The sequence below is a fragment of the Camellia sinensis genome, chromosome 14 (assembly GCF_055761805.1).
Source record: "Camellia sinensis isolate YWXY chromosome 14, ASM5576180v1, whole genome shotgun sequence".
Taxonomy (NCBI): domain Eukaryota; kingdom Viridiplantae; phylum Streptophyta; class Magnoliopsida; order Ericales; family Theaceae; genus Camellia; species Camellia sinensis.
Window position 1 is genome coordinate 134,433,693 of NC_138974.1, and position 9,515 is coordinate 134,443,207.

Sequence of the window (9,515 nt, forward strand, 5' to 3'; positions counted from 1 at the left end):
AACAAGTCATGGCCAACCTGTGGCCCATGGAGCGCAAAATCACACACCTGTAGGATCGAGCCATGGTCCATCGGTGATTTGAGGAGTTTCCGGCGCGATGAATGGTGTTCCAACGAATGTGGGAGTTCAAGGAAGGCCTACAGAGATTTCTCTACAAAATGGTGATCCATCTATGCCTAATTTTGTTCCACCGATTGTAAATTCTACTCATGTACCGAGTGGGCCTCTTTTGGCTCCGACGCCAAGTTTGCAAGTCCAACCCAGTATAGTCGTGGCATGCAATGAACTTTATGGGACCCAATACAACGCCCCATCACTAAATGGCATGTCCATAGGTGTCGATGGCCAATATCGTTATGTGTCTTCACTGATGATGAATTCTCAACACCCAAATGGCCAAGTCACTCTAAGTTCAGTCCTTGAGTCTACAAGCCAAGTTCTGGAAATACCACCATCAAGTTCTCTCCTTCAACAATTTCTCACCCTTGCTGATGTGCAAGCCATGTTCGAGCTAGCATGGAGCAAAAAAACTTTACCCTCTTTGCCTGATCCGGATGTCAAGTCACCATACCCTATCGAGATGTTGAGTTATCCATACCCGAAGGAGTACACGGTGAAAAAGTTCATCAAATTCGATGACAAACAAGGAAATGCTCGAGAACATATTGTGCGGTTCATTGAGACTCTGGGTATTCATGGTTCAAACCACGTCCTCCGGCTGAGAGAATTCTCCAAGTCCCTCACCGACCGAGCATATAGTTGGTACGTTAACTTGACCCCAAACTCTGTTTGGAGTTGGGAGGAGATGGTCAACAAATTCCACATCAAATTCTTTCAAGCGGCTGAGAAGGTAACCGCACTTACCCTATGTAAGGAAAAGCAACAGGAAGGTGAAGACATTCTCGAATATATGAAGAGGTTTCAAGACAAAGCCGTAGACTGTCATGAGGCTGTGGAGGAAAGCTACTTGGTTCAAATCTATGTTGAAGTGGCATTGAACGGATACAAGATGCTTCTATTTAATCACAAGCTACCCACCTTCTCGGCACTAATTGAAGCATCTCGGAACATCAACATACCCTAATCTCAGGAGATCGGGTTCGAAACTAGTTATAAAACCAGCTTCAAGTCATCCCAAGGACCTTCTGTCACTGCGGCTACTGCGTCTTCTACTTGAAAGTCGCAGTGGGAGGAATTTAGAGGTCAGAAAAGGAAATACTGCGAAGATGACACTTCTTTTCCGTGTAGTGTTGAGGAGGTGAAGGCCTTAGTTAAAGAATGAGTGGCAGACGGGGAACTGAAGTTGCCTCATATCGAAGAATTTTTTCCGAAGAGAGACCGCGAGGGTCCTAATTATTGTGTTTTCCACTGATCACTAGGACATCCTACAGAAAAGTGTCAGACGCTTAAGAAAATTTTTAGAAAGAAAGTCGAAGCAGATGAGCTAGAGTTCGAAGGACGGGGAGCCTAGAATATCTTAGAAGACGTGGCTATGATGGTATATGACGGCCACAGCCTGAACAGCTGGTGAAAGCTTTCCAAATGACCTTGCAACTCTAGAGGCAAATATCAACATTCCGTAGAAGAAGTCTATCTGTGACATTTACAATTTGTATTTACTACATTGTCTGAGAATTTTCTATCTTTCTTTCTTATGTTATGAAGAAAGTTATTTCCTCAATATTGTGTATCTCCATTAGAAGTTATTTTCTCTAGATTGTATATCTTCATTGTGTTATGTTGCTTGAAACAGTTTTTAATTTTTTGTTGGCCCTCAAAGAAGAAAGAGGAATAATAAACTCGGTTACCAACCTGAAGGGACTTTTCTTGACGCAGTAGAAGTGTACTGTCACTCAAAGAGGGATAACCTCTGCTGTCATTAGTTGCCGAAATAGTGTGTGCTCCCACTTGGACCTCTAAAGAGCAGCCATTGCTTCCTTCAATGCAAGCTTCGAGGGTCTTTCTTGCTAAAGTAGAGTGTGTGCACCCACTCGAACCTCCGAAGAACAGCTATTGCTTCCATTAATGCAACCTTTGAGGGTTTTTCTTGCTGCAGTAGAGTGTGTGCTCCTACCCGAACTTCCGAAGAATAGCCCTTACTTCCGTCAATGCAAGCTTCATGGGTCTTTCTTGTTAAAGCAGAGTGTGTGTTCCACTCGGACTTCCGAAGAATAGCCCTTGCTTCTATCAATGCGAGCTTCGAGGATCTCTCTTGTTGAAGTAGAGTGTTTGCTTCCACTCAGACTTTCGAAGAGCAAATCTCATTTCCATCAGTGCGAGCTTCGAGGATCTTTCTTGTTAAAGTAGAGTGTGTGCTCCCACTCAGACTTTCAAAGAACAGACCTCGCTTCTATCAGTGCGAGCCTCAAGGATCTTTCTTGCTGAAGTAGAGTGTGTTCTTCCACTCAAACTTTCGAAGAACAGCCCTCGAGACTCGGTGGCCTATCAGAAGGGACCTTTTTGCCAAAGTAGGGTGTGTGCTACTATTCAAACTCCTGAGAGACAGCCTTGCTTCCATTTGAACTGCCGAGGGACAGTTCTTGCTCTCATTAGTGCGAGTCCGAAGAACAGCCCTTACATTCACCAATACGAGCTCCAAGGATCTTTCTTTTCAAAGTAGAGTGGACTCCTACTCGAACTCCCGAGGGATAGCCTTTGCTTCCATTAGCTGCCGAAGTAGAAGTGCATATCCACTCGAACTTCCGAGGGACAGCCTTGTTTCCACTCGGACTTCTAAGGGAGAGCCTTATTTTTGCTCGAACTCTTGATGGACAGCCTCGAACTTCTGAGGGACAACCTTGCTTTCGCTCGGACTTCCGAAAGATAATCTTTACTTTTGTTAGAGCAAGCTTGGTAGACTCGGTTGCCTTCCAGAGGGATCTTTCTTGCCAAAGTAGGGTATGTGCTATTTTTGAACTCCCGAGGGACAGTCTTGCTTCTGTTTGAACTTCCGAGGAATAGCCCTTGCTCTCATTAGTGCGGGTTCTGAGGGCACCGAGGTCGTGGAGTTTGTACAAGAATTCATTCGCCTGAAATAGCAAAGCCGACAAACGAGATAAGCAATATTGAGTTCAGATTATGATTCAAGCATTACCGAAATAGAAGCGACATCAACTATTTATTTCCCAAGCATCCACAAGATCAACAAGACAATAATTAATTATTCAACAACAAGATCTATATACAATATGAGGGCCTCATTCCTTCGGGTTTCGCTTGCAACAACATTTATTGTATTTTGCTCTACAAATTTCAAGGCAAGCCTAACAAAGTTTTCAGTAGCAGCACCAGCAAAACTCAAAGGATTCAAATTATCTCTCTCTACACCAATGAATCTTTGCAACATTAATACCCCATATATATCAGATTTATCAACACAAGGTCAAGCTCCAAAACATGAATTTCAGGACTACATTTCATCATGAGTTTAAGATCCAATCCAAAGGGTTCAACAAGTATCTCATTTTCTCTCAAAAAATCAAGTGCAAGTGTCCTTAAGGCTATAATGTTCAAACCACATTCAAGCACCAATGACTCAAGCTTATATGAGACTAACAATTCAAATTGATTTCACAAATTTTGGGATTTTGTACAAATTAAACATTCTACGTTCCAGCTCCAAAGTCATGAATATTAGGCCCAACAAATCCAAGCTCAAAGCATAAATATATATGTGTATATATATATATATAATATGGTATAAGAAGAAGGAGAAGGGGGCTTTGGTAGAAGTAGTAAGATCAGATTCAAAGCAACAATGAGCAAAGAAGAAATTGAGAACGGAGCAAGCAGGTGGCAGAGCAGCTGGGCAGACCGATACCGTGCTAAGTCAGCCATGTAGTTAGCGTTGATTAATCACTACTAGAACCAGTGAGTGCAAAGCAAGGCCGAGATCTATGTGTTCGGAGCTTTGAAAAATGTTGCTAAGCCAGGAAGGCACACCAACAACGAGCTGAACAGCGTTAGGCAATACCACACACGACGCGTTGAACGGGCGACGTGTGTGGTTGGCACTGGACCGTCGAGGCCGGAGGAAGAGTTTCAGCAAAGAGAGGCCGATGGTAGGCTGGTTTGGTCTCGGTGCAAGGCATCAAGCATGAAGGACAGGCCAACCAACAGCGAGCTGGGTTGGTGTTGGCATGAACCGGTGACCGAGCTGCGACACTAATAGTATCCGAAGCTGTGGCGACGGATGGCGTGCTAAGTGCGCTGATGGCCGCGAGCGAGTCAATGCTTTGTGTCGTTGATTTGCTGCACTGTTGATGAAGATGGTGTTAATTGGCAGGCTGGACTGGCGTCGGCGCGAGCTAACTGCACCTCGGGTTGTGGTAGGCGTGTTCTGAATATCTGCAACAGGCGGACAAAGATGGTGATGGTGCTTAGAGATGCAACGATGGCCAGTGTGCAAGATGGCCACGGTGGCTTTTGGTTTGGTAGCTGTGGAGCTCCAATTGAAGAAGAATAAAGCTGGGTCAGTCTTGAGAAAGAAGAGAGCTGAGTTGGTCTCTCAATCTAGAGAGGGAGTTGGCTGAGAAATGGATTTGGCAAAAAGAGACTAGGTCAGAAATTTATGGTCCTTGTAAGGATATATATATATATATATATAAATGATGGGCCTTCAATATTCAATGGTGGGCCTTCTGTTGTTGCAGAAGCAAAAGAAGGCTTTGTTTCATTGAGGGATTTTAATTCTAGGTCACTTTTTTCTCAACTCACAGTGAAAGAAAATTGGAGTTTGAACCCCAAAAAAAAAAAAAAGTCTGATTATTTTGGGGGGGAGGCATTCAATTCATGATTCTTGGTAGTGGATTATCAAAATATTAAATATAAAAGTGTGTATGGGCCAAGCATGGCGTAAAGACAAAAAAAAAAAAAAAATTCTTATCTTTATTAATCGTCAATTTACCCATAATTTGTGGTGAGCCGTTAGCTTTATTCATAGACTCTGTCAATACTAAATATTTCCAAAGATGTAATGCGAAGCATGGCTGAAAAGGTGAAATTATACATGTCTGAGAAAACTAAAATTTCTCATACACGCAATGGGCAAATGTAAGAGGAGTTAATTTGAGCCCACTAAATTAATTAGGCCCAATAGTCCAAGGTTGGTGGGCCCGAATTTATCGCAAGTCCAAGATTGGTGGGCCCAGATTTATCGCCATCAAACGGGCTGAATCGCTCTAAGCCTCGAAAGGGTTCAGATCCACGAACTTAGAGACTTACTCGGGCCTGGACTCGAAACGGTATTGAGCAAGCCTAGATATCCGAGGCACTCGGACTCGAAAGGGTTCGGATCCACGAACCTTGAGATCCGAAGCACTTGGCTTCGAACGGATTCAGACGCAATCTAGAAGTCGCTCCGTTAATAAGTCCCAGAACACTTGCGGGCTCGGAGCTTTCCGGGGTCTATGCACCAGAACCATGGGCGTAATGGAGTTTGAACAAAGGACCCAATCCCGAGAACGGTGAGTAGAGATAAATTCACTCTTCGGTTAAACTAGCCTATACCCGGGTTGAGGTGGCACGATCTAGGGGGTCCTTGTGACTCGGCAATATTTGCGGCAGGGCGTTCTCTTGAACTACCCTTGACCCTTATGCGGCAGGACATCCTCTAGGACTACCCCGACCCTTTGGGATGATTAGGGATCATTGGTTAGGTGTGGCTACGAAAAAGGGTTCACTGAGAGGTTGATCTCCTCTTTGGGGTTTTTCTCATCCTTGGAGAGGTCACCTCCTCGGACAAGGTGGTTAGAGAGAATATTTCCCATGTGCCTTGCACATGGGCTCCATCCTACATCATGAGGTGCCTATAAATAGCACACACTCATAGCTTTACAAGGGATGGATTTTGGAGAGACAACTCTTGGGAAAGAACTAATTTCCCTTCTCCATTATCAACCTTGAGAGTGAAAGTGGGAGATCCATGGGAGAGCCTTGCCATTATTCTCTCTCTAACTATTTTGCCTTCTTCTTCACCCAATCTCTTATCTCCATCATCTCTTTGCTTTTGTGTTCTTAGTTGAGACTATTGAAAAATCTAAGCCTCTCATCATCTTCTAGAGAATTCAAATTTTTTCTTCAAGGATTTTCGAAGATCTTCAAATTTTCCAACAACTTTCTTGAACCCTCTTATACACAATTGAAATATGATAAACAAAAATAAAATTTGAAAAAAAAAATATTAGGTACATACAAAGTGCAATTTGTTTACTCATGTCCCTCCTATCTTGTTTTAAGCCCTTGGATCTTCTATTTGAAGTGATGGACGATTGGGATCAAAATCTCCATTTATTGGCAGGACCATCCTCATCCTGTTTCCCTCTAGTTTGGAATCTTTAAGCAGAGCTCTAATGACTTGACAATTTTAAAAATAAATAAATAAAAATAAGATACAAACATTACATTATGGTGGGACCCACACACCAGTGTATTTGGTTTCAGTATTCTGAATTCAATTTTCTAAAAACTAAGTTTTTTATTTTTCATGTTTTTTTTTTTTATTTTTAGTGAATATTTTTAAAATTTTAAGTAATTTTTTTACTCTTTTAGATGTACCTTACTTAGATATAACTAAAATATTAAAATATTTGTGAAAAAATATTTTAAAAAATTAATAAATACATAAAAATACGAAAATGTACTGGATTTTTGTATTTTTTTTAATATATTTTTTGGTATTTAGTATATTTTTTAAACATTTTTTTCACAAATATTATACTTTTTAACTATATTTATGTTAGGTGTGTCTAAAAAAATTTAAAAAAAAATGCTTAAAATATTAAAAAAATTCATTGAAAACATTAAAATATGAAAAATAAAAAAGTAGAATTTTTTGAAAACTGTTTTCTAAAAACTGAAACCAAATAAGTAAAATTCTCTAGAACTCTTGTTTTAGAACCCTCAATCTTTTTTCTACACCCAAAATAGGCCATAGGGTATCGCTATAATTCTTAATAGAGTAATGATAGGAACTCAAAATATTTTATTAACATTTCTATTAAATGTCTCATATGAATATGCAGTTTACATAGGACCCACATGATATGAGATTTACAGTCATATGAAACATTTAATAAAAATATTGATAAAACATTTTAAGTCCTAACATTTTCCGCAAATGAATGTAATAAAATCCTTTTTAAAAAATAAAATCTTTTCTTTCTTAAAATTGAATACGAGAATCTTTTTGTATCAACAATAAATTTTGTCATAACCGACCATAAAAAAATAAAATTAAAAAAAAATGAGCATATTGTTGGGTGCTGGGGCCATTATGGGTCTTGTTTCGATAATCCGAACCGTTCAATATGTAGAAATCATCAAGTACTTTATGCCTGCAAAAAAATTATACTGATCGGATATCGATGGCCCTTTATCAGAACACATTTTGTTTAATGGTAAATATGATTTTAAAAATAAATTATTAACAAAAATGTATTTCGATCAAGGGATTACCGACATCTGATCAACTTAGTTTTTTGCAGGCATAAATTACTCGACGAGTTTTACACATTGAACAGTTCGGATCATCAAAACGGGACCCATAATGGATCCTACAAGCCTAATAGTACACTCCAATCCACATCTCCAAAAACAAAAATTGAGAATTTGATGTCCTATTTTATAATGACCTGTCTCATTGGATTAAATTTTTTTCTGTATGCTTTGACGTGATGGTGATTTCAGACTCTAAATAAATAATAATGCTTGAGAGCTCTAATTTGAGAGCTCTAATCTATGAAGCACGGATACTCCGAAATGGCTCCCGTATCCGTATCGGATACGTATTGGATACGGATACGCGTTTGATACGATAGGATACGTATTAGATATGGCAAAGAAGTATCCTATTTTTTTTTTAATTTTTTGAATTTCGGATATGTTTGGGATATACGACGATACTTCAAGAATACAGTCAGGATACTTTTGGGATACAGCAGGGCGAAAAAATAATTTTAAAAACTTATAATGGAGTCAAACTGTAAAATAACATAAGTAATGTAAAATAAAACAACAAAATCATCGAACCAAACCCTAGCGAACAACAGCAGCAAAGGAGGAGGAAGAGAAGGAGTCTCTATCAACCAGCAGCAAGTCGTCGTCATCGATTAGGTTCGTCCCTCTCGCTCTCTCTTTCTCTCCCCCTCCCCCTCTTCCTCTCACTCGATCTCTCTGGTTTGGACAAATGTCGCTCGATCTCAATGAGTGAGAATCTCACTCACTCTCTCTCTCTCTCTTTCTCCCTCTCGCTTGAGCTCTCGCTCGATCTCTTGTTAGGCTATTTTTATAATACACATTTTTTTTGTTTTTTTGTTTTCTAAATATACTCCTGTTTTGGCCCCATTTGATATCAATGTCATTTATATGTTAGCTTTTATACTTATAAAATTTTAGATTATTAGTTTAAAAGAATTAAAATAAGTTGTAAATGTGTTTGATTATGAAAAAAGTTGAACCTATTTGGCTAAATAATTTGTCACATTTTTTTTGTTTTTTGCGAAAAATATCAAAAATGTCCTCAAAAGTTATAATTAAAACAAATATATGTCACTTTATTTGTTCATACATATTTAAGGATTTCAATTATGCTAAAAAAAACTCACATAATGTAGTTCAAAAAAATACATTGTCTTTTTTGGGCCAAATTACCTGAAAAATCAAATAAATTATAATTTACAATTGCAACTAAACACCATAAATTAATCTATACTATATATTAAGCAAAAAGGGGTTTTTAATCCCAAGCCTTGTGAGAGCTCCAATCTCCTAATCTGAATTTTCTGATTTTTTGATTTAAAAAAAAAAAAAACTCAGCATTTATTGATTTAGTCAAAATTCTCTGATCAGCATTTATTAACTTTTTTCAATCTACCTATCTTTCCACATGCATGCATTTATTGATTTGGTCAAAATCCGCTGATCAGCATTTAAAATCCTCTCATACAAATAATTATAGATACAATCCGTGTATAGTTACTGCAGTACCCTTTTTAACTTCTCCCATACACTATAGTTAGTGATAAGATTGTTAAATTATTTTTATAAAAAATCTTAAAAAACATAATTTATATATTAAAAAAATTTAAAACAAATATAAATATCTATAATTATTCCGTGCATAGCACGGGTGATAGGCTAGTTTCGTTTAAGCAAATAAATAAATAAACTCATTAATAAATTAATGAACTTTGTAAAGTTTTTCCCCCCTTAATTTGAATTGCATTATGGTTGTTATGGGTGATGCATTGATGCTATATTGTTGGAATTGCTGAAATTTAATTGAATTGTTGAATATTTTTTTGATGTTCATGCCAAAAGATAATTAGGAATCTTTCTTTTTTCATCAAGTTGTCTTTTGCTTTAAGTTTTATTTTTATGCATGCTACATTACTAAAAATTATAAAAATAATATTTTTTGTAAACGTTTCCCCGCCGTACCCGTATCCTAATTTTTTAAATTTTGTTGTATCGCCGTATTCATATCGTATCATACCTATATTCCGTATCCTTATCCG